Source organism: Lissotriton helveticus, chromosome 5_1, assembly GCF_964261635.1.
Source record: "Lissotriton helveticus chromosome 5_1, aLisHel1.1, whole genome shotgun sequence".
In the NCBI taxonomy this organism is placed as follows: Eukaryota; Metazoa; Chordata; class Amphibia; order Caudata; family Salamandridae; genus Lissotriton; species Lissotriton helveticus.
This window is the reverse complement of record NC_136065.1, coordinates 1675413752-1675439356: the sequence shown is the minus strand read 5'-3', so window position 1 is coordinate 1675439356 and position 25605 is coordinate 1675413752. Positions and strand designations below refer to the sequence as shown.

The following is a 25605-nucleotide window of genomic DNA, read 5'->3' as shown; positions in this document are numbered from 1 at the left end:
ACTGAGTAGCATTTCACAAATGGACCATATCCTCTATCACTGTGTAGACACCCACATTGTGGGACCCCCTCCCCAACTCTGCCGGGAAAGACCATATAACAACCCATCTATAAACATCTACAACTTACCCATCGCAAGACTGAAATTCAGTGGTCTCTTATCCACAAACCTCTTTAAGTGTAGTCGGAGATTTCTCCTCTAGAAACCCTTTTGAAAAAATTTAATCAAATAGTTTATTTTAAAGCACAATTTTTGCACAACTTTTCTAAAAAGCCATAGGCTCCTAAAGGGCACCTATTAACTGCATGCGCGCTAGCGGTTTTCCCGCTGCGCGCTGCGTTTTTAAAAAAGCCGCGTTACATGACGAGCTCAGCTCGTCATCAGCGTGCGAACGGCGTAACTCATGACGAGCTGAGCTCGTCATGAGCGCCGAAGTGGTTAAATATTCAAGTAATTTCATAATGTGCCAAGCCAATAAAACCTGACTCTCCCCAGGAGCTGCCCACATTTAAAAAAAATGTGTTATGAGTACCCCATATGTCAAACATTACTTCCATTGTGCCCGGGCTATCGTTTGGTCATGGTGCGCTTGAGGTGCCCTCCTATACCAAAAAATTAAAAACAATATGTCAATGTCAGAATGTAAAAAAAATCTCTAGTATGTCAGGGGCCAATATTTTGTCGTGCTTACCCATCCCATAGTTCACATTTGACCTCACTAATGCCAAGAATTACCTCCAATGTGTTAGTGCCGGCATTTCGTCACAGTTTGCCCTAGTGCCAAAAATGTCCTCAAGTATGGTAGCACGGTAATTTTCCACGTGTGACAATATGCCATGAATTAACTCTAGCATGGCAGTAACAGTATTTTGGCTTCTGGATATCAGGTTGTGCACCGCCTGTGGTTTGTTCTGTTTCGACTGTGCTCATGGGAATCACTCCCCTCCTGGAGTGTATGTGTCACTAACTTCAAGTTGCACACTTATTGACCCATAAGTGTGTCTCCCTAGGCACCAGTACTCATGCGCTGGAATTTCCAGCCAAATTTCAATGTAACGTTCAACTTAAATGCTTATCAATAAAGTTTGCTTCATGCGTCGTTTTTAGTTCACAATCATAGGTATTTTAATTCATTTTTCTTATTATTCAACATTCAAGACAATCCATTGTTCCAATGCATTTCGGTGTTTTACTACACCTTCATCAGGGAACGTCTAAAAATAAGCAAACAAAACATACTTATCATTCATGTGCTCAATGTTAAACTATATTTACGCGCTGCGGATGTGATTTAGGAGCTTAACTTAGTGCGTGGCTTCACTGATACTCTGCGTTTGGTCTATCTCTTATAAGCACCGGTATCGAGTATAAAATGTAATATAACTCGCTCAATACTTGCAAACGTTATGTTTCCGTGGGTGAAGTACCTACTGCTCTTCGGTGCTACCGTTCAATACAAACTATACAAATAGTTTTATGGGATATTGGTGGCATGTATGAACTTGATGTTTTCAATCCCTTTAGTTCATCTTCCTTGTTGGGTGGCTTTTCTGTGACTACATTTTCAAAAAAGTGTCTAAGTCTCATCTTGCGTGTTAATTTAAAAAGGCTCACTTCTAGTTCCAACAGGTTGGTACGTGCACTAGGTACAAATGATAATCCACGTTGTAGTGTGTTTATTTGAAACTCATTTAGCTGTTGGTTAGAAATGTTTATCACCAGATTATCCGTATCTTTTAGTGGTATTTCTTTTTGTCTTTCTTTGAAGTTACATTCCTTGTTTGTGGTGGGGCTTTCTCTTTTGTTTTTGTTGCGTCCCCTCCTGGGTCTTCTACTTCTTCGGGGCCTGAGACTAAAAAAGGCTCCGATGTGGATGGTCTCTCTCTGGGTGTGGTTTTTTGTTGGTCCAACATCAATCACCCAATGAAAGGACATAAAATACCCTTAAGAGTAAACGCCACATGCGACACAACCAACATTGTTTATTTATTGAAATGCCTATGCGGCAGTGTTTACGTAGGTCACACGGAAAGAAAGTTGAAAGTTCGGCTTACGGAGCACAAAAGTAATATAAGAACACATTCATCAAAATCAACAGTGGCCACACATTTTGCCGAAAAACAACATAACATCAACCAGTTAAGGGCCTGTGTACTGGAAGTAATACCAAAAAAAGAAGGATTAATGAATAAAAAAATCTTTTGAAGAGAGAGAACTATTGGATTTACTACCTTTGCAGCTTGAAGCCTAACGGAATGAACGATAGAACAGAATTTACTTGTTATCTATGACAATTTCATATATCCATATTGATGAAAAACTTATAGAGTTGTATATATTTTCAGTAAACTGTGAATAGAGTCGACGAACAGCGAGCATGTTTAGTGCTCACCGTATCACATGGAATCTAGATTGATCTTGAACCTTTTATGTTACTATTAGATTGTTGGCGTTAATGAACAGTAAAGTTATCGCACCGTGGTTCAAAAAAACGTTAGTTTAACACAAAGCGCATGCGCGAACCAGCGCGTAGTGAACATTCACTTTCCGCAGTGCAAGCGAAGCAGAGTGGCCTCGCGTAGCAGAACGAGCAGGATTCACTTTTTAACAACAAGGTGAGAAATAAAGGGCGTAGTCATTTAACAAGTAATACAAGCCGTTTGTATTGAACGGTAGCACCGAAGAGCAGTAGGCACTTCACCCACGGAAACATAACGTTTGCAAGTATTGAGCGAGTTATATTACATTTTAAACTCGATACCGGTGCTTATAAGAGATAGACCAAACGCAGAGTATCAGTGAAGCCACGCACTAAGTTAAGCTCCTAAATCACATCCGCAGCGCGTAAATATAGTTTAACATTGAGCACATGAATGATAAGTATGTTTTGTTTGCTTATTTTTAGACGTTCCCTGATGAAGGTGTAGTAAAACACCGAAATGCATTGGAACAATGGATTGTCTTAAATGTTGAATAATAAGAAAAATGAATTAAAATACCTATGATTTTGAACTAAAACGACGCATGAAGCAAACTTTATTGATAAGCATTTAAGTTGAACGCTACATTGAAATTTGGCTGGAAATTCCAGCGCATGAGTACTGGTGCCTAGGGAGACACACTTATGGGTCAATAAGTGTGCAACTTGAAGTTAGTAACAGTATTTTACCATGGGTGCCCGTTATGCCAAAAATGACTTACTGAATGCCAGACCAGTATCTAGTCCCTGGTGCCTGTCATGCTAAGTGTTGCCCATGGTATGCCAACGCTAGTGTTTTGCTATGGGTGGCTGCAGGGCTTTAAGTGGGATGAAAAAACTGGGGGGTCTCTGACAGGGGCGTGGCCAGTGTAATTAGGGGCGTGGCTTTAAAACACTTATGTTCAAAATCGGTGATTAGCATAGTGTGCCGCCCAACATGTATTTTGCTGTTTCTGTCATTGCATCCAGATATAAGATACATCATACCTACAACAAGTCAGGACTATTGGCTTTGTCAATGGTTATTAGTTGCATAAGATAAATAAGTTGCAACTATGACGTGTTACATATAATATTGAAAACACTTCCACTTAAAGCCCTGGTGACACCACGACAAACCACGACAAAGTTGCTGCTCCTGAGTTTCAAAAAGAAAAGGGAAATCCAGAGAGAAAATGACTCTCTTTAAGGATTTCCCTTCCCCTACAGCTCACCTTGCATGACGTCATGTCGTAACTTCTCCACTAGTTGAGAAGTAAGCAGTGTGGGCAGCGCACATCGGTGTGCCTGCTGTCTAGAAACGGGTCTCTATCGGGCTCTGGCACCCTGGCACTTTTTTCCAGACAAAAAAACGGACCGCCTGTGCCAGAGCCCGATAGAGACCCGTTTCGAGGCCCCCTGAAAAAAACTGCCGGTGCTCAGACCCCTTGAGGCCCGGCCCACTTAAAGCCCTGGGTGGCTGTTATAAACTTAGAATTACCTTCAGTATGCCAGCACCAATGAAAGAGTTGCAGCCCTAACACTACACTCTCGCTAACTTAAATTCACTTACTCATGCTCATTCTCACTCACTGGCATTCATTCACACTCACTCATTGATACTCTCTTGTACGCACTGGTACTGTCACACACTCATTCTTAGTGTGGCTGCTCCGTACTGTCTCATTCACACTCAAGTCGAATTACTCGTATTGTCACGTCTTCATTCTTACTCACATCACTTATTCTCACTCCCTCTGACTGGCTTATTGATTCACACTCACGCACACTCACTCATACGTCTTCACTCACGCTCACTCTTTCACTCATTCTTCCTTACTCATTCTGACCCACTCATTCTCACTCACAGTTACATTTACTCTCCGACATTCTCTCTAAGACTCCCTCACACTCACCCTTATTCATTCTTACTCACCCACTTGCAGTCACTCATACTCTCACTCACCTACTGACAATCTTACTCATTCTTACTCACTACAGCTTACTCACTTTCATTTACACACGTGCGCAAATTTTCAAACAGGCACAATTCAGACACACACACACACACATTCTTTCTCACACAAACACACTCTTCCTTTCAAGCATGCACACACCATATATTTAAAAGCATTTTTTCACTTATCTCAGTTTTCAGTGAAATTCCTGTTCCAGTTAATGGTTCTTCATTTTTTATTATACTAATAGTGAATTACAGACTTACACTCGCTATTAGTCTAATAAAAAAAAGGGACTGAAAACAAGTACAGCAGAGCCCAGACACTCCTGAGAGTGAGCCACCATTGTGTTCTTGGCACTGGTTTTGTGACCTCTGAGGTCAGCTGCCACAATGGTAGTGCCCGGGGTTGCAAGGGGAAAACTAGGGACCTCAACTGAAACCTCTGGCAATCCCTAAACGAGGTCCATCTATGCGCCATCATTGCCAGTGTCTGCTTCCGGAGCAACTCTCAGACAGGTAAGTGCATTGCCCTGCACACTTCTCGAGTCAGCTTTCTTGACTGCTTTCTTATTCCTGTCCAAAGAGCCTCACCTTGCCAGCAAGGAACACTAGGTCACCGCCTTCTAACAGTGCAGTTCTTTCAGTGCATTTTGTTAGGACCCGCTGCCAATAATTTTGTTTTTTCTCTTTTTTTCATCAGGTTTTCCTCTTCCTATCCAGGCCACAGGAGCTACTGTAAGTCTTCTCAGTTTTCTCTTATGAAAGCTTTCCTTTGGGGGGTTTGTGAGAAATGTGCGTAATTTGCTTTTGCATAATTTTGCACAATTGTCGGAAATCACATGGAATTATACATAATTATGTGGCTCTATGTATAAGTGTGAAATGAAACCTCAAGCTCATTGGGCATGCACGCATGTATTTGGTACTGAATAAAATAACTCAAAGAACTTACGTGCCGCAAATAGAAGCTACTTGTGTTTTGGACATTTGTGCTGTTGCCCTGTGCTCGCTTTAAACTTTTGCTGCAAACGGCGTGTAATTGTGTGATGTAGCATAATTTTGTGAATTCCATATAACACTGGTAAAACAAAACTATTGCGATTATGCGATCGTAAGGGGAATTTTACCCGAGTCTAGTTTGGGTGTGCCCTCTGCCGCAGGATTAATATCGCTCGACAAAAAAACAAAATAAGTTATGTTACCTTCGGTATCTAAATCATATAATACTTTTATTTGAGAACCTTCATACACGTATATATCAATTCTACCAAAGGCTAGTGAGTTTATCATTGCAATGCCGCAAGAAAACTCCGGAATGGTGAAAAAATATATAATGTATTTATTTAGACCGTAAAACATGATATACCATGTAAACAATAGCTCATAAATTAAAACCCCATTCTATACATAAACACATTTAATCAATATGACGTATTTCCCAAATAACACTTCATTGTATAGAGGTAAAATTATAAAAAGAATCAACAAGTTCTGATGCAAATATAGCCTCACATATATAATTTTACTCAATAAAATACACTTTAAAACAACCAAAAATAATAGAAACAAGGAATAGAGACAAAAAGAGAGAGAGACATAAAACATATACGACAATGCACTTCTTAGTGGTTCGTAAACTAATCCAAACGAAAGGATCCAGAACCAGTCATATGCCCGGTACAGCCTCTCTTGTCAAATATACCAGCCTGTGAAGTGGATTTAGTTTATCCCATGCATCGACGCGTTCCGGCGGTATTCTATGAATAGTTAGTGACCACCTTTATCAACACAGACTTTCTATGTCCCTCTTGGAAATCCTTGTTCATATAACCAATGGGACTCAAACGATTGTCCTAATGAAATATGGAATCTTTATGGGTAAATAAATCCTTCGATGGGCAATACTGCTCCATCACCCTAATTGGAGGGTTCAATTTTATGTGTTCTTTTTATATGGTGCAGTGGTTAGGAATGGGAGTGTCTGCACTATCCCTGCTCGTGGATATGATCCAAATCACTCCAGTGAGGGGACCATCAATCTCCCGGGAGCTTCAACTTACACAGGGGCATATCAGCAAGGGCTGGCGATAATTATCACTAAGTGCGAGGATAATTATCGCCGGCTAACGCTGAATTTTATCGCTGAGATAGCATGCTATCAGCAACGCTTATCTCCAAAGTGATAAAATTCCATGCGCAAGCTGCCAAATTGGCGATTATCACTGGAAATCCAGCGATAATCACACAACGTTCAGCGATAGCTTGATGATAGGGCAGGGCAGACTTAGCCTTTATATCCACCTTCCATTGGATATAGGGAAAGGGCGCTGAGGTATGGATTCACGCGATAGGGTGACCTTGCAAATAGTACCATAAAATGATGGCCCCTTTACGCCCAAAAACGGAGGCTAAAGCGGCGATAATTTTATCGCGGTGCCTTGTTGGTATGCCCCTAAATCTTTTGTAACTTCCAGTGTCTGTACGTTCAGCCTTCTCAAAGGCTGTCTTGTTACGCCCTGTCCCTTTGGCACGTGGGGCTTCTCTCATGTCGCTTGAGGCAGCAGGCTACGTAAGAGCGCAGGGGAAAAGCGGCCCCGTGCCATGGGTGCTAGGCCGCACCGGCCTTTAAAGCAGCGTGCCATGATGGCGCTATCAGGAGTTTACTGGAAAGGTGGGAGAAGTTTTCCTAGTAGGTTAAAAGCATGACAGCTTGAGTTGGAGACACACCTAATGCGAGATCAAGGTGCTTAGAGACCTGATCTGGGTGGCATCGGTGCTGTTAATTCTTGCATGTTAGTAATATGAGAGTTTTATTGGCATCTTCAAAAAGTTGCAACTCATCCACTGCTGAATGGTTAATTCTTGAAATTGGACGGCGATAGAGCTCTTTTGATTCAAACAAGAAAGTACCATTGCTCTTGATGCACTTTCCTCCAAGGTTTAAAAAACATAGAAGCTGTCTCCACGAAGGTAACATGCGCCTCTTTTCCATTAATGAACCCGTCAGAAGGCATTACATTCTCTACCGCAGGGTGCTAAAATCTAAAATTAATCAAAGGCTCTGAACATTTACTGGCACAGTGCGGCCGCTAACAGTGCTTAGCTTTCTAAAAATAACACTGCATTTCCTACATGTAAGTGCACAAAGTTGAAGTGCAGCGAGAGCAAACCAAGCGAGCCTGCCTTTCTTAAAGGAGGGCTTGGCAGTGAGGCCTACTCCCCACTACCAGAAATGTTTTGGAAATGAATGGGGTAAACCACTCCAATTTAAATCCCGATTTTCATTAAAAGTGGCAAAAAACTCTAAGCTCTGATAGGGCTCTCATGACATATTTCAGTACTTCCATGGTTCTGTTAGGGGCATTGCAAAGGCTGCCTGTGTGATGAAGGGCTTTGTCAAGTGCACTATCCCTCACTACATGCTTGTGCACTGCAACTTAACTCAGGATCAAAGTGCCATGTGCCAATCAAACAAAGTACCAAAAAGCTTCAATGTGCACCACACTGCACAACCCGGAGGACTATAAAATGGGATGAGATGGATCTGAGTACACTTCTGCCATGGATGGACGTATTATGAACTCCATCCTAGAATCAGAAAATATGTAAAATGTTAGAACCACAACAATTCGTTTTATTACGACAGTGCGTGTCAGTACGTTCGGGATTGTTTTGAACAAAACTAGTGGCTTCTAAGAAGATATTGGACCGTTTCTCGCTCCAGTGGTTTCATAAAGACTGCAAACTAGCAAAGACAGCACTACTATTAGAAATAATGATAGGGAGGGCAGCAAAAGAAAAAGGCATGCGTACAGAACCATATTAAAAGAGAAAATGGCGATGTGGGAATATAATGGGTGGCTGTTGAGAGCAGTACGATCTAAAAATACCAAAATGTTCTGGTGTATCATATCCCATGGCAGTTCTCGAACGACCCCCAGGCCAGATGTTCATATCCCAGAAGATGTTTGGTAAGCTCATTTTTCGCTATTCTACTCTCAGTAAAATGTATGCAAAGTGACGGGGGACACATATCCTTTAGCTGCAGTAAGTGACTGTAAGGAGATAGAACAATGTACATTAAATGAAGCTATACAAGCGATTGATAAGTAAATAAGGGGCAAAGTACCTGGGCTGGACAATATTTCAGCGCATGTACACATACGTTCTGTGTTAAGGGGTAATATACTGCATGTCTGAGTATTGACATTTTAAGAGGCGCTCCTGTCCTCCAACATGGCTCGGTAAAGTGTGCTTTTATATAATAAAGGAGACTGAAATTACCCAGCCAATTGCCGCCCAATAAACCTTTTAGACAATAGCCCACTTTTTTTTCATGCGTTCTACATCTAGAATGCACGACTAGAAGTCTGGTCTGAGAATCATAAGTTTTTATCTCACTGCCAGTATAGCTTCAGGAAGCACGTTTGATCAGGTGTAAATTTTACCCACTACTTCAGAAATAAGTAGTATTAAGAAAATACGTTTTATACCATTAGTATACTATAAGTAGACCTGCGCTCTGCCTTTGACAATGTTTCAAGAAATCTGTTATGGTCATCATTGCTTGGCCAGGGTATTCCACCAGGGTTGCTTAACTTGTTGAATAGATTACAGAATATAAACTACAACCTCTTTTCCTGTCAAAATGGGTGGGTTTCAGGGCTGCTTGTTAGCTCCTCTACTATTTGTGTAAATGAACCTGGTAGGGCAATCAGGTGAAACATGTCCAAATGATTCGCCGAGAATTGGGTGGTCCAAAATTACTACCTTATTATTTGCAGATGATGCCTTACCAGTCTCTAAAGCCCAAGGGGCCAACAGAACCACTGTATACATTTGTTTTAAAAATAGCTAGCCAATAATACGTCAAAACTAAACTAATTATGTTTTGCCCCCACAAAGAGGTTAAAAACAACTTTGGATTGTACAACTTTGTATAAAGCAAGTGAGTGTGAGAATTCACCTACTTGGGATTCAACATAACGCCCAATGTAAAATGGAAGAAGAACATTTATAGAAGTAGCAGTTTCCTAAGGCAGCATGTGGGAACGCTCCTGCGCTGTGCAAGGAAGAAGGGCTGGCACTTGGTTTCACCTGCCTGTGAGATGTATGCTACAGGCCCAGAATACTGCTCTGTAGGGAGCAGATATATGGGGCTACTCTGATTTTACAGAGCTACCATGCTGTGAAAGAGCCCATCCATTAAATGTACTTTCCCCACCCAACAGTGCCGTTACTTCTTGACCTTGGGTTGCTAAACATCTCTAGGCCGTCTAAGTTGCGACCTGTACTGTACTGGGCCCGGGTGTGGTGTTCACCTTAATTATAGCAATACAAGGAGCCATTACAGGATCTACTGTCCCTCACTGTCAGTGGCTCGCTAAACTGGCTCAAACATGTACGCACCCTACTAGGACATATGGGAAATCTCTATCTCTGGACTAACCCGATTTCGTAACTCAGGGAGTTGTGAGTGAGGTCTCACTTACATCCGAAAAGTGATGCATGGAAGTGTTATTTGCCGACATGACCAGGTTTGCGTTAACTCAGGCCTTTCTTGACAGGAAGTGCTTCCCTACATTCACGACCTTAAATATATGAGGTTGAACCATCACTGGCTAAACTCTGTGGGCCTTATTTATGAAGGCCTGCATTAAATTTACGCCGCTGTTGCGCCAATTTTTGTGATGCTGCTGCAGCGTAAATAAGGCGCCATGCTGTGCCATATTTACAAAGTGATGCATCTAGCCAGATGCGTCACTTAGTAAACCCCTGCGCTACATTATACCTGCGTCAGGTATAATGTATTCAAGGTGGTGTTTCCCCACAAGAAAGGGTTGTAGAAGTGGTGCAGTGAAATCTATAAGATGTCACAGTGCCACTTCTAGGATGCCGATGCGTGAAAACCTTACGCCTGTCTCATGACAGGCGTAAGGGTGACACAGGCCTTTTCACATGGGGCTTACCCCATGTGAAAGGACACATTGCTGGAGTTGCGTCTGTTTTCAGACACAATCCAGCAATGCGCCACTTTTGCGCTGACAGGTATGTCAGTAAAACGAATGTATCTGTCATTCCTTGCAACATGATGCGTCATACAGTAAATAGGACGCATTCATCATGTCGCAAGGAGGGCGCACTGAGAAGTGTTGCATCGCTGCTTAAATGAGGCCCTGTATGTTATGCTAAGACTTGACATCTTTCCCTCAATCATTTTACCCATAACTGGGAAAAAGATCAAGAGAAAACAATCTTTCTTTTTTATAAATGTCTGGGGTGTATTGAAGATTAAATCAATTTCTTACTTTTTTGTCAGATGTATAGCCGCCCCAGAGCAAAATAGGAATAGCTTAAGTAGTCTTTTAAAAATATGGGTATCTGTAACGTGGATAAAACTGTACACTTGATGAAGTCAGGTACTTCAACAAAGGTGGTGTTTGTCTTTTCCCGCTGTTTAGTCAGTGCCTGGAAATTTAGAAAAATTTTTCCCATTTGAAAAACCTTAAACAACTCTCTTTTTATATTGCATGTTTTATATTTATGTGCTAAATGGTTTTTTATTTAGTTTAATCATGACGTGCAACAGTATTTAAAATTATGATTGTGATATTTAATTAATCTTCTATGTTTTAGGAGCAATGTCCCAAAATAATCTACTACTACTACTGATACATGATTATTTCTGGTGAAGTATGATAGGGATACGCAGAGGACTATGAATCTACAATACATAGCCCATTCAAAAGATCTTTTGTGCCCCCCAAACCCTCTCATCTTTCCAGTAGTTTCCATACACATTGGTTAGAGATGTGTTAGCTTAGGGAAGACCAGTGAGAGGGCGTGAATTAGAGGAGAACCAAAGCCCCGTATCGAAGTACATTTTAAGGGTGTGCCTCCTTCACTCCACTTCTTCACCCACATCACCAGGGGAAATAGTGTTGTCCTCTATTAGTCTCTGCTTGAATGAAATGACATCAGATGAATGGGTGATAAGCATCATTCACTGTGACTATGTTCTACAGCTTGTGAACAACACCTCTCAATGATCAAGAAGGAGCAATATACCTTATGGTTTTCATCATACATTTAGTGGGTAGGAGACTCAGGACTTCTTCTGCTGAAGGTGGCAGAAGGAAGTTGCAGCTCCCTCAAGAGGAAATTGTGCCTTTTCAAGTTATTTTATATCATGAAAACTAAATAATGACAAGGTCTATTGCCAATTTTAGATCTGAAATCACATGGTCAAATTAATTACTAGGAAGAATGTGTGCAGTGTCGCTTGAGGAAGAGGTGTGGCGCCGCGGCCAGGGTAACTGACGCTGGAATCTGGGGATCAGTGTTCGATCCCCGGCTCCGGCGGCAGGTTAACCCAGCACCATGTGACTCTGGGCAATAGCTTGCTTAATCTTCCCGACGGCCCCCAGCGCCTAGAGACCCTAACGGGTGATTGTGCGCTATACAAATGTGGATTATTATTTAAGAATATAGTCACTCTGCTGTACTTGGTTAACGTTGTAGTGTCTAAAAAACGAAGGAATGTGCATTTTCTCAATCAAGCTTTTCGGGAAACAGGGGGGGGAGAGACTCATTAAGATGTATAAACTCTTGTAAAACCTTGCAACCCAAACATTTACAGTTGTGTTGGTGTTCATGTCAGCTGCACCAGAATTTACTAATCATTCCTCTGACACTCACCAAACACCAAGTGGTCTATGGTTTGATCAGTTTTTGCGTAGTGTACACATTAGTTACATCCACAATGCAGACGTGTATCCTTGTCATGCTTATGCACATGAGTTTCACATTTTGTGCATCACTCATATTATACATTGCAATTTTTATCACCCAATAGCCACATTTATGCATGGAAAAACATTGTGAATTAGATTTTTTATATTTGCTACAGACAAATAATTCCCAATTTAAGACGTTTCTAGTGGGCCTAAGACAACCCCTTAGTGTATTTGCATGGTCCTTCTTTTCAGTTTTGATATTCCGAAAGACAATTGGCATTCATGTTTATTCTCAGCTCGAGCATTGGTTGAGAAGTTTCCCAGAAATATATAGTCTTCCTGATCAAGATTCTTCTTAGTCTGGATTTCTTCACCTAAAATAAGAAAGTATTACACATTCCTGGGATCTCATTTCAGTTTTGGGGTCTATTTTTGACAACATTCATGCATAAGCTTTTACATCTTTAGAAAGGGTTGAATAACTGTGTCTTTGCCTTGTTTAAGAATGTATATGAAGATAACATGTCTGATTCAAAAGCGTTTCTGGTCTCCTTGCCTAAGCCAGACAGGGACCCTGCCGCTCTAGGCTCGTACAGGCCGCTGGCCATGCTGAACGCGGACTATAAAATCTTCACAAAAATCTTAGCGGAGCGGCTAGCGACAGTGGTCCAGCACCTAGTGCACCCTGACCAGAACGGGTTTGTGCCGGCACGGTCTACATCCTTGAACCTCAGGAGGTTCTTTCGGGTGGTGGAGGAGGCAACCAAGGACTGGCCCAGGGCAGGGTGTCTGTTATTTGACCTGGAGAAAGCCTTCGACTGCCTGGAGTGGGGATACCTCAATACGGTGCTCTCGCGCTATGATTTGGGCGAGGGCTTCTTGCAGGCGGTACGGCTCCTCTATGCAAACCCTGACGTTCGGGTCCGGCTGGGCCCATATATTTCGGAGTCAGTGGCGAATGGCCGGGGCACTCGCCAGGGATGCCCCCTATCCCCACTGCTGTTTGCACTGGCAGTGGAGCCGTTGGCGGCGATGCTGTGGCAGACACTGGGAGCGGGGATTCCACTAGGGAACGCGACGCATCAGGTCTCGCTCTACGCAGATGACTTGCTGGTGTTCGTTAGGGACGTGGCGCACATACCGGAGAGGCTGGCCCAGGTACTGGAGCAGTTTGCAATTGTTTCGGGGCTTAAAGTCAACGCGGGCAAGTCGTGCCTATATGCCTTCAAAGCAGAGACGGAAGACCGGGAGTACTGCTTTGGAGCCGGTCGGGCCCAATAGAAGGCTGACACCTTCCGGTACCTAGGGGTGCAGGTCTATCGACAAGCGGCCGATCTGTTTGACGGCAACCTGGGTAGGGCGGTTGTAGCGCTGAGATCACAGGTACTTTTTTGGGCTACTCTTCCGCTGACCACGACGGGCAGGGTGGCCCTGGCCAAAATGATAATGCTCCCTAGACTCCTGTACTACTTTGTCAATTTGCCCCTTTATGTGCCACCCTCCTTCTTTTCCTCGCTCAACAAGATACTGCGGGACTTCATATGATCAACGTCCAGACACCGGCTGGCGCTCGCAAAACTGTTCCTGCCGACTGATAGCGGTGGCCTGGCTGCTCCTTGCTTTGAACATTACTACCTGGCGGCGCAGCTCCAGTGGGTCGCCCGCTGGTTGGCCGACAGAGGTAGGGAAGACACCGCCACGGCGGAGCCGCAGTACTCACTAAAGCGAATCTCCCAGCTCTTCCACCCGCTGGAGGCGCCTGCAAAACCTGTTCCGCTACTGCTGGCAGTGGCCTACAAGTGCTTTCGCAGAACCCTTTACATTACCCGGAAGGTCCTCACATACGCGCCTGCAGTGCCGTTGGAGGCTTTCCTGGGGGGGTCGGTGTCCTTGCGCGGCCCATGTTGGACCACTGTAAAGAAGCAGACATAGAGACATTGGGAGACCTATACCGCGACGGTGCGCTGGTGCCATACGAAACGCTGGTAGAGACGGATGGGCTTCCTACGGGGTGTTCCTGCTACACCGGACCCTAGTAGCCAAAATGACGGCCAAGTGGGGTGACATGGCAGCGGAGCCTGAGACGCACTTAACCATACAGTACCTACATGTCATGGGCAGAGGTAGCCATTTGGTGCGCTGGTTTGCGGGGTCCTTGAGGGCGCATACCAGGATCAGTTTAACTTCCCTCAGGGCTACATGGGAACAGGACATGGGTAGGGAGTTGTCTGACAAGGACTGGGGCAAAATACTGAAGAGCCCAATGCGCATCCCCAGAAACCTTCGCTTTCGTCAAATACAGCTTTATGTGATACACAGGGCCTACCTCACACCTGCACTCATAAACAGGTATTTCCACCGAGTAGACGCGTCCTGCCCTAGGTGCGGGGAACTAGATGCGGGGCTCCTCCACCTCTTATGGAACTGTCCCAGACTGACCTCCTACTGGGGCGCAATTGGCGAGTCGCTCTGTAGATGCACGGGTCGCGTCATACCCCTGGAGTGGCCGGTGTACATTCTGCACCAATTCAAGAAACCACCTAAAGATAGGGCATCCTCTCGCTTCTTGGACCTGGGGCTGGTGGTGGCCACGCGCCACCTTACGAGGCGTTGGAAGGCGAGCGACCCGCCAAGTGCACAGGCGTGGAATTCTTCCCTTCAGGCGTGGGCCCGGGCGGAGTTGACGGCCGTACGCAGGGAGGAAACGGTGGGACTCCGGAGAGAACCCATGGCGGAGCGGTGGGAATGCATGCTCGGCGCCTTGCAGCGAAACAGGGAAGCGGGAGGTGTGCAAGATGCGGAAGATTGAGCGATGTTGAGGGAGAGTTAGGGTGTGCCACGGGATGAGCTCCAGATTGATTACTCATTTGACTGGCAGCCTCGATTGTTGGGGTGTGTGGGCTCTTGGTGTGTAATGGAATGTAATCGTGTCCGGTGGGCGGGAGTGTAGGGGGGTGGGTTGTCTCCTGGGAAAGGGGGGGGACTAGCAGGTATTGGTGTGCTTTCCTCCTTTTTCCTATAGATGCAATCGTTTCTTCATACTTTCGTTTCCTGTTTGGTTGCAACTGTTATATATAAAAGTCAATCTTGTGTGTATAACTGGTGCTGGGAGGATCCATCCTCACTCATGCTGAGGCACAGAGTCTTAGCGCGTGGACAGCCATGGACTTATCATGGGGCGATGGCCCTGGCAGCACATGTTTGGCCGGCGTTAGGTTTGTAATCCCTCTGCTGACTGCGCATATAAATTTGTGCCCCGCGATTTCCCGTTACAAAGCTTGTCGCAGTATACCTGATGTAACCCTTTGCTGCGCTGCCAATGAGAAAATGTCCACTGCACTGTGATTTTCATTACTGTACTGTTTGTATTCTTTTTTTGTCGGTAAAAACAAATGCCAATAAACAGATTTGACAAAAAAAAACCATGTCTGATTCAAATTGAAGTATCCTGCAGTAAGAAATAGATTATTATTTGAGGTGGGTGTCTACCCACCTCAAGGAACAATCACAGACCTTGTCAGGACGAGCCGCTGTGGCATTCACTTCTGACTGCTCGCCAAGGGCTGCAAAAGTTGCTCCCAGAGAGATCCCCTCGCAGTCATGGCTGTGTCACTGGTTGCTCTAGTCAGCGCCGCTCTCCGGCCAGCCTTGCACTCTCACTGTCTCCCACGTCTGGGGGGGTCCACGCCTCTCCCTGTCATGTTAATCAGAGCCTCATGCAGCGCACCACTCCGCAGGGCAATCAGGAGGCACCACCCCACTGGCAGGGGGGGAGGGTATCCTCGAGGAGTTGGGTGAGCGGCCTAATCACTACTGCTGCGGAGCTACCGTCGGGTGCTCATGGGCCCAGGCCTCGCTCTGTCCAAGGGCTGCAGGGGGGGGGGGGAGGAACATAGCATCCCGAAGACTCTCAGGCCCCCGCAGCCGCCAAACGCAGGCTCACCTGCTCCCGTCGACGATGGAGTCCCCTCTAGCAGCCCCCAGATGGAGGGCCACGCTGACGCTTCCTGCCGCCACCAGGACTGCTGCTCAGATGCTCCGGCACCTCCAGCCACTAGCGGGGTCACAGCGTCTCCCCCCGGGGGCTAAACACTACCACTCGGGTCTTCCGTGGAGGGCCTCCGCTGGGCTCTGATGTGGAACTCAGAGCCGCTACCGCGCACCTCCCACCGTGACCAAAGAGGAGGCCGTGAGCGCCGTATGCCAGAATGAAGAGCTGGCGCCGCACCGCCCTCAGGGTCCAGGCTCTGTCGGTATGCACCGGACCGGAGCGGGTACAGGACGCTGTCCAGGGATCCGCTGAGGGCTGCTATATGGCTTGGGCCCTGGCCAGGGGTCGGAGCGATGAGCAGGCACGTCCTATTCGGTCGCCATCTTGGCCACGCCCCCCCAAAAGAAAGGTTTTGACCTGTCAAAAGGGTTTATTTTGAAAGCTCTAATTGCATAATCTAAACTGTCACACTCAGGCTACAATCACACTACTGCCTGAAGCCATGTTTTAAACTGTCTCTGTAGTTGATGGCACAATAGGTGCTGTAGTCTACTAGTGACATTTAACTTACAAGCCTTGGTACATTTTGTACTATATACATGGGACATATAGGTAAGTTAAATATACCAATTAGGAATGTGCCAATCCAAACATGTTTAAAGGAGGTAGTCCTAAAGGCAGCACAACTATAGGGTCTTGCAGAAGGGGAAATAATCTGATGTGACCATGAGGAAACGGCAGATATCCTACGCCTGTATTTATTTTCTGCTTCATTTTAGTCAATGGAGAATGAACAGTTTAGTGCAAAGTATTCCCGCTACAGTTCTTTATCTTTAAACAATCCCAGCTGCGACACTACACCTTTTACTGTTACATGCTGCCACATTGCCATTGGGTTCCACTTAAGTCCACATATAGTTCTGCCTTTCCTCACCTTTTCAGATCCCCTTCCGCACCTATGTATGACTCAGCAATCCACTGACAGGCATGTCCAATTGTCATACAAGGTTAAAGTTGTGTGCCTTTATTTTTTGGTTTGTGATTTTCATTGACCTTTGTCATTATGAATAAAAGCCATCTGTTTTTAGGTCTAGCCTACCAGGCAATGCATGCTGTCTGGTTGCAAAAGACATGTTGTGGCCTTCCCAAGAACGTACAGGGCTTACAGCCCACTCATTCCTTACCTTTGTCTGGCTTTATTGTCACTCTCATTAACCTGCCTTCTTATTCATGTCCAGCTTGTTAGTCTTGTGTTTGTCCCTCCCATGGAGCATAGCCTCTTAGCCATCTCTTTGATTGGCTGTCTTCTAGGCCTTCTAGGCTTCCACTGCTTGCTTTTAGGGAACATGTTTCTTGTTGCTTAAGCACTCATTGAGAGAGCATGATGTTTTCTGACAATCTCCCCGGGTGCTTTATCCCCCTCCATGTTGTTCTGTCTCACCCATGTGCTTCTCTCCACACCCCAACCTGTTGCACTTTTGCACCTGTGTGTGTTTCATCCCACTCTCCTGCTCCATGTGCTCCACGTTGCTATCTTGCCAAAGAATAAGACACCCTTGCTCACACTGCTAGAGTTTGTGTAGTGCCACTGTGGTTGTATTGGAAATTCCTACATAGATGCCTGCTACATGTATGACTGGAACTATGGTAGATGATCCATTCTCTCGCTCTTAGGTGGGTCTTGAAGGTACTAGAATGGAGATGTTCTGACTTTGCCCATTGGATTGGGAATCTAAAATGAAGCGTCCGTGCCCTGGCAAAGAATGTATTTACTTCAGGTTTCCTGGCATTGACGCCAGTGAATACTGTCAGTAATCTGGTTACATACCACTGTTGGTTGTTGTGTTATGTTATGTTGGTTTGTATGGTGAAACTTATCACCCATGAGGGTATACAGGTGCTGGAGTAGGGCTGTAGGTCAAGTGAATCTCCTAGCTGAACATCCAGTTCTTCAGTTTCTTCCGGAAGTTGAGTAGTGATGGGGTGATCCTGATTTTTGTGGCATTTAGGGGCGAAGGTAACAGATTGCTTGCCTGATGATCAGGCTGAAGCTTTGAGACACATAGTGGCTGATAGCATGTATTAATTCAAATACCTTAATGAGTAACATCAATGTCCATCGTTTTGTCTAAGCGAGGTAGATTCATGAAATTAACTCCTCAAGTACCAAGGTGCAGCACATCTCTGAGATGGCACATCCGGTGAGGAGAGTTAGTAAGACCAGAAAAACAAGGCTGTTGGAGTTTCCTACTCTAACTGGCCTGGGCACTGGCAAAGTAAAACAACCAAGCACTTGTAAAATCAATAGATCTCTCCTTTTTGACTGCTAATGCTGGCCTGTTGGGATTTGCCAGTGCTGTTTTTCAATGCTGTTCAGCATTGGCAACAAGAGAGAAAAAAATGCTTCCTTCCAATGCAGTGCAACACCAGCAAAAAAAAGTTGGAATGACTTGCACAAGCCTTGGCGAGGTCATTAAGTTATTTGCTTATAGGTCCAATCTTACAGCAGTAAATGAAACAAGCATTGGTAAAAGCACTCGGTTTCGCCTATCTGATCAATATACATTTTTTGTTGTTGGATGCTTTAGACTGTTGAGCAGTTGTGCAGTGCGATAGTGGAGTGTGCAGCGCTGGAGGCAGGAGTGCAGTGTGTGAGGGAGGCCTGCATTGTGATATGATATAGCACTATTCTAACGCGCGCAAATACTCGAGAGTGTCCTGGCGCGGTGAATTGGAGCAGATGAAAGGAAAGTTAGGTAGACTGGCTAAACAGATGCGTTTTAAGCAGTTTTTTGAAGAGATGAAACTCCTGTGTCGACTGAAGAGCCGAGGGGAGCAGGTTCCAAGCTGCAGCGGCCTTTACCGACAATGATTGACCTCCCAGGCGGACTCTATGAAAGCGCGGGACAATCACCCGACGCAGAGAGGCAGATCGCAGGGGATGGTTAGGGACAAAAAATGCAAAGCGTTTCCTAAGATACATAGGACCTGGTCCATACAGAGCTCGATGGACCAGGGTGATGGCCTTAAAATGACACCTAGCACTGGTCTGGCTTGGAGCATTAAACACGAGTCTTGCCGTGGCATTCTGTATCGCATGAAGCTTTTGAACCAGGTAGCCAGGTGAGCCGATGAAGAGAGCATTAGAATAGTCCAGCCTCGAGAGGATAAGAGCGCGAGCAACTGTCTCTTTGGCCGAACACGGGAGCAAAGGAAAAATCCTTTCAAGGATTTTAAGGGTTCCAAAACAGATCCCGGTCAGTTTTTTTACATGGTCCGTGAACCGCAAGTCCTTACTGAACCACACCCCCAAGTTTTTTACAGGGCCGTCATCTGAGTGCGGGCAAAGGAATTGAGAGGGCCAGAGAGATTGCCTGAAGTCCAGGGGGAACTGGCCATACAGAAGAACCTCAGACTTCTCCTCGTTACATTTCAGAGAAGCCAGCTGAAAACGGAAGCCAGACATGACCGGGCAATGGTAGTATCAGCATCCGGTCCCTTCCAGGTGAACAGCAGCTGAGTATCATCAGCGTACGCTATCACTTTCGCACCCCACTTCTCTGCCAGGTAGACCAGGGGGGTAAGGTATATATTAAATAAACGGGGGCTCAAGGTAGAGCCCTGCAGAACCCCTGTAGTCAAATTCCTGACCGAGGAGGAGCAAGAGGCCAAGCATACCTGCAGCGTGCGCTGGTCCAGAAGGACCCAGGCAACTCCCAGGCAAGGCCGGAAACACCAATAGTGGAGAGCCGCGTCAAGAGCCGCTGGTGGGGCACCGAATCGAAGGCGGCAGAGAGGTCGAGTAAAATCAGGGCCGCCCTGCCGCCCCCGTCAAGACACTCTCTGATCGCTTCCGACATCTCCACCAGGGCGGTCTCCGTACTATACGCCGCTCTGAACCCCGACTGAGCCGGATGCAAGGCCCCTGAGGATTCCACAAAGGTCTCGAGTTGTTTAAAGCACTTGTTAGCCGGAAGCAGGTTGTGAACCAGTAGATACCACCGAAACGCGTCGCTTCTGTGTCTAAAAGAACACCCAAACAACACCTGGTCTAAGCATAGCTGGTCTAGTTAAAAACACTTGAAATAACATCTGGTTTGGACAATGAAAAAACATATCATGGACACATCCAATGTGAAACATTAGTATTCAATTATATGTATCTGAAGTGTCTTTAATGTGAAGCAGGTTGTTGGTTTTGGGGTTCAGAGAATAACTTTTGCTTCTCCCTCTTCTTTGTGAATGAAATGTTTTTAAATAATATTTTTTAATATACGTGCATTGAGAAAACATTTGTGATTCTCTTTTTTTAAAATACATAACTTTTTGATATAAAGTTAATAATAAAAATACATGATTTTCTTATATTATGCTCTGGGTTACTATTTGGTTTTGGTGAATGGTTTATGATTGGAAGTAGTATGACTATGTTGTATGCTTCAAACGGAGCCCAAAGGGATCGTTTTGCTTGACTATAGTGACCCTCAACTGTTCCTGTCCTTCCTATGGGAGACAGATAGGCTCATTGGACTGACATAACAAACTCTCCTTGTGGTGTAAAGCTACTTTATGTTATACAATTCTCCATACTAGCGTTCGTGAGCAAAAAGCATTGTTAAAGCCAGTTGCGCTTGCCTATGAGGGATATTTATCTTTGCCAGTGTTTTTAAGCCATATTGCACAGCATTGTGGCTGCTCTACAGTATGGTTAAAAGTTAGGGGGAAAAGTTCTATGACGCAGTCAGTGCTGGCCCTGTCATAGCACAATGTTTGTGGTGGGGGAGGGGAGACATGAAACAATGGTAGGGTGAGGATGTGGCAAGCAAGAAAAGGCAGATGTCGGGATGGGAGAAGGGATAGTTAAAGTGGGCGAGAAATGATGTGGGAAGGACGATGGTGGAAGCAATGACTGGGGTACAAGGAGCAACAACAAGGTAAGAAACGACAACAATGAGGGAAGCAATGAAGACTGCAAGGAAGCTCCTCTATCTGTACCACCTCTTCCGAGAACAAGACACCTCCAGCAGCCATAGACTGAGAGGGAAGCCACATTGAGGGGGATTTGCGAAGAGCGGCGGTGAAGGGAGCCACTGGGACACGATCATGCTGTATGGATGCCACACCAGGACAAAACTGTCATGCTACCTTTACTTCCGAGTGTTTCACTGTTAACTTGCACAGTATTTTAGATAGCAAAAGAAGCGACCATGTTTAACTGGAATTAATCACTCCAATGTAATCAGAAAGGCACACAGAAAGCAAACATTGCCAGCTAAATGATATTGTTAAATATTTCTTGAGCCGCGTCTGGATCGCAATTTAAAACATGCATAGAGTATAAACAAGCAATTGAACAGGAGGTGCGGCTGCAAAACGGAGCTGACAAGCACGCATGAAATGCGGGCAGCGAAGAGGAGAATGATTAGATAGACAAGCACAGCACGCGCGCCGTGCCAGGGAAAATATGTAAAAAAGTACAACGCAAGCGATGTGTAGGCAAAACATTACAAAAAAGTGCCCCAAAATCAAATGGAAACAGTACTTTGGCTACGGGAAACTGATAAGAGCTGCACACGAGGAGCAACATGAAGAGCAACAGGACACAGTATGCAGCAGCCAATAGAAACGTAGCAAAAGTAAGTGGCAAGCACAGGAACAAATTGAATTCGGTGAAAGCTCGGGGTGGGATGTAAGCCCCTTTTAAGATATATTCAATACCAAAGATTTCACAAACACAGCGCTAGGCGAAACCTACATTTTTTTAGATGTGCGTGAAACTGGGTGGTAGATAAATAGTGAATGCCACTGAGCATTGGGCCAACTGAAGGGCATCAGGGGCAAGGGGAGAAGTGCAGTTCCTAGCCTGAAGGTGGAACCCGCTTTTATATTGCTTCTGATTTACTGTCACACTTAGACTGGTCCACTGTTCATGTGAGCCACAGTGTAACAGGCCAGAGCCTATGGCCCGCACAGCTCTGCCTCAGCGACATGCTTTGACCAGAGGATGGCATTTGTGCCATACTGCCAATTACGTTATATCGTCTTTCCTCTTTTGGTTAGCCTACAGATTATTTCATTCCTTCTCCCTCCTTTTTTCCTTTCTTCTCTCCTTTTGACTACCTTTACCTTTTTCTTTCTTCTCTTCTCGGACAACACTTTAAGGTGTAAAGCACTTTACAAACATACATATGACATGACATCATGTAACAGCTTGAGTAGTCCAAGCATAGAGTATCCGCCTGCAAACTACGAAGTGTCAGACACCCTCTGCTTCCCTGCTTCACCATGGCATCTCACAGCACGGGCACGTCTGAAAAATTGGCTGATAATTCGAATGCTTCACTTCTAGTCTGGCTGCTCATAAAGATGAGATCCATTTCTTACCATCTTGCCCCCCCACTCCTTAAATACAATAAAATGCTATTTTAAACCTATTGGTGTGATTGTAGAGTTATATTTGGTGGCAATGACTTTGTCTTGTTATTGACTGTAATAGAAATGAATGTACGTTTTATGTATAAATTATTCGACTTTTTGATGTATATCCAAAATGAATCCTTAAAATCTGACGCTGAATCTCAGAGTCGGATGAGAGGAACATTTGGGATTTTACCCTCAAATGAACACATTGTATTAAGTGCTTTACTGACTTTACCAAAAACTTCTCAGAACTGTCTGTATGCCACGTCACTTTTTCGAAAATATGTTTTCTACTCGTTTACTTTTCCTTTCAGCATAATGGCCTAGTAGACCAAGAAAATACATCACAGCAAGGTTGAGCATCACATATTTCATAAACATTTTTTCATTTAGAAACTCAAATACACATCCTGGTATTTTCACTTCACAATGCAATTAATCATATTTCCTGCGTTTTTTTTTTAATAAATATGCAAAAACGCTATTCTTGATCTTTTAAAGTAATCTTTCAATATTCCTTTTATAATATGCTTTTAAAAATTGAGCACTTTCAAACCGTCAAGTATGGAGAGGAAGGAGGTTGCTTTTCAAGTGCTATGGTACGCATCCCAGGCAAACATTTGCTCTCTTGTGATGCAAATTACTTCATAAAAAACCTTATTGCCCAGCTCAGTGAGTGCCCACTGGGGTGTTTACGTCTAGCTCATAGTGAACCACCTATACCTTATAGCCTCTTGCACACAAATCCTAAAAAAGCAGTGGGGGAATTTATTAGCATTGGCAGTAGATAAAGACATTGTGCAGATGACGTCAGAGTAACATGCCACAGTCTTACCAGATCCCACCTAGAAAGCTTAGAAGTGATTCAAAGGAAGTGATCTATTTTTCTATCGAAGTGGAGATACAATATTTGTTTTACATGAGATATGAATGCAAATATATTTCTTCTGTAAGAGGCAGACAACTCTTGCAAAATTGTTCCAACCCGCCCTGCTCCCCTCTTCCCTTTCCCTCTTTCAATTCACCCATCCTGTCTATTTCCTCTCTCATTTCCCATTGGCTCTGTGGTTTGTCACTAACATGTACTTGCTTTCTATTTGCTGTTTTATTTGTTTGTCTGTCCTGCTTGAGTTCGTCCCTTCCCATGCCCAAACCCTTTTTACTGTATTCCCCGCACACCCCGAGTTTTAAATAGCACGAATTTGACCCGAAGGTATCAGGTATCCGAGCGCTTTACATGAGCACCAATTGCGTTACATAACGACATATTCATTTTTGCCAGGCATGGGTAAATTAAGTGATGTGCCCAGAATCACAGGACGTTGAGCGTCGTTGCGCGACTGGAACCCGGTTCCCCAGATTTGGGGTTGGAAGCCCTAGCTATTAGGCCACAGCTTCTCTTCAAGTACTTAATTTCTGTAAACAGGCCTGTAAATCTTGTTCTTATCTTGTCACATTTGCAGTGCATCCAAAGACAAATGTCAGGCTCTGTCTTCCAGAGAGCTTGGTGTTAACTTTTCTTTTTCTGACTTCTAAGTGACACGATTTTATGTGACAATCATGCTGGCTAGTCGGGGTGTGCTGTATTTTAAATGTCTGTAAATTAACTGTGCAGATATTTCAGAATTTGGAAAGCACAAATGAAGCATACATATTTACGAGAAAAACAAATCGATACACTAGGTGATGATATTGCCACACATTATTGTTTGTGCACAGTATACTCTTCTAACTAAAACTGGGTGTCTGTGCAAATGTACTGGCCAAATCATTGGAGATGTGGTGTCTTCAATGAAATGGTGGCACCCCGTCCTCCGAAACCCCCCACCCCGACAGACCATGCACGAAACCTCAGAATCATACTGGACTCTTCTCTCACTATGAACCGCCAGATCAATGCCGTATCCTCAGCCTGCTTTAACACCCTCCACATACTCTGCAAAACGTTCAGATGGATCCCCTCTGAATGCAGAAAAACGGGCACATACGCCCTAATCACTAGCAGACTGGACTATGGCAACGTGCTCTATGCTGGAATCAATGAAAACTCCTTTGCAAGCTCTAGACCATCCAGACCTCCGCAGCTAGACTGATCCTAGAATTCCCCCGGTACAACCACATCACCCAACATCTCTGCGAACTCCACTGGCTCCCCATCATAAGAATAATAACCTTCAAACTCCTCAGTCACACATACAAGGCCCTCCACAACATCAGACCAGCATACATAAACAACCGCCTCTCCTTCCATGCACCCAAGAGAAACCTCTGATCAGCTGACCTCTCATTGGCCACCATGCCACGCATCTACAGGACTAGAACGAGTGGAAAGTCCCTCTTCTACCTCACAGCCTAGACCTGGAACGCCCTCCCCTCGCCCTCCGGCAAAGCCCCACACTGCTCCAATTCAGGATGGACCTCAAGACCTGGCTCTTCAGATGACGCAGCACCATACAGAGCAGTTCACCCCCAGCTCCTTGAGATCCTCACCCGTGAGTAACTGCTCTATACAAGTCCCTGATTGATTGATTGTAAGGGCAGTGCCCGACTACACTATACATACTCCATTTTACCCCACTCCACTCTTCTCTGCACCACTCCACATCACTGCACTCTTCTCTGCACCACTCCGCACTACACGACTCCACACCACTCCACACTGCGTCACTGCACTCTACTCTGCACCACTCCACTCAATGCAATTTTCACTAGACACCTCTCTACTCGACACCACTCTGCTCGATGCTGATAAACTCTACCCCACACTACTCTACTATGCACCACTGCACTCTTCACCACTTCACTCTATGCCAATCTGCTCAAAGCCACTCTGATCTACTCTGCAGCACTGCACTCTGTGACACTCTACTCTGTTCCAATTCACTCTATGGCACTTCACTTTACTCTAAAACAATGTACTCTACACTGCACTCTACGCCACTCTATTTCACCCTGCGCCATTCAACTCTACTCCACTATATTGCATGCCACTGCCTTCTGCCCTGTGGTACTCCAATCCGCTGCACTCTATACCACTGCA

At 44.9% G+C, this 25605-nt stretch overlaps 1 protein-coding gene across 1 annotated transcript in view; it reads left to right on the top strand.

Annotated features, from left to right (window-relative positions):
* LOC144755713 (copine-6-like) overlaps window positions 1–25605 on the top strand; it is a 452209-nt gene that overhangs the window by 9450 nt on the left and 417154 nt on the right. The window contains exon 2 of the mRNA XM_078644899.1: window positions 5119–5153. The gene's annotated coding sequence lies outside the window, so the exon portion shown is untranslated. The remainder of the gene's footprint in view (window positions 1–5118; window positions 5154–25605) is intronic.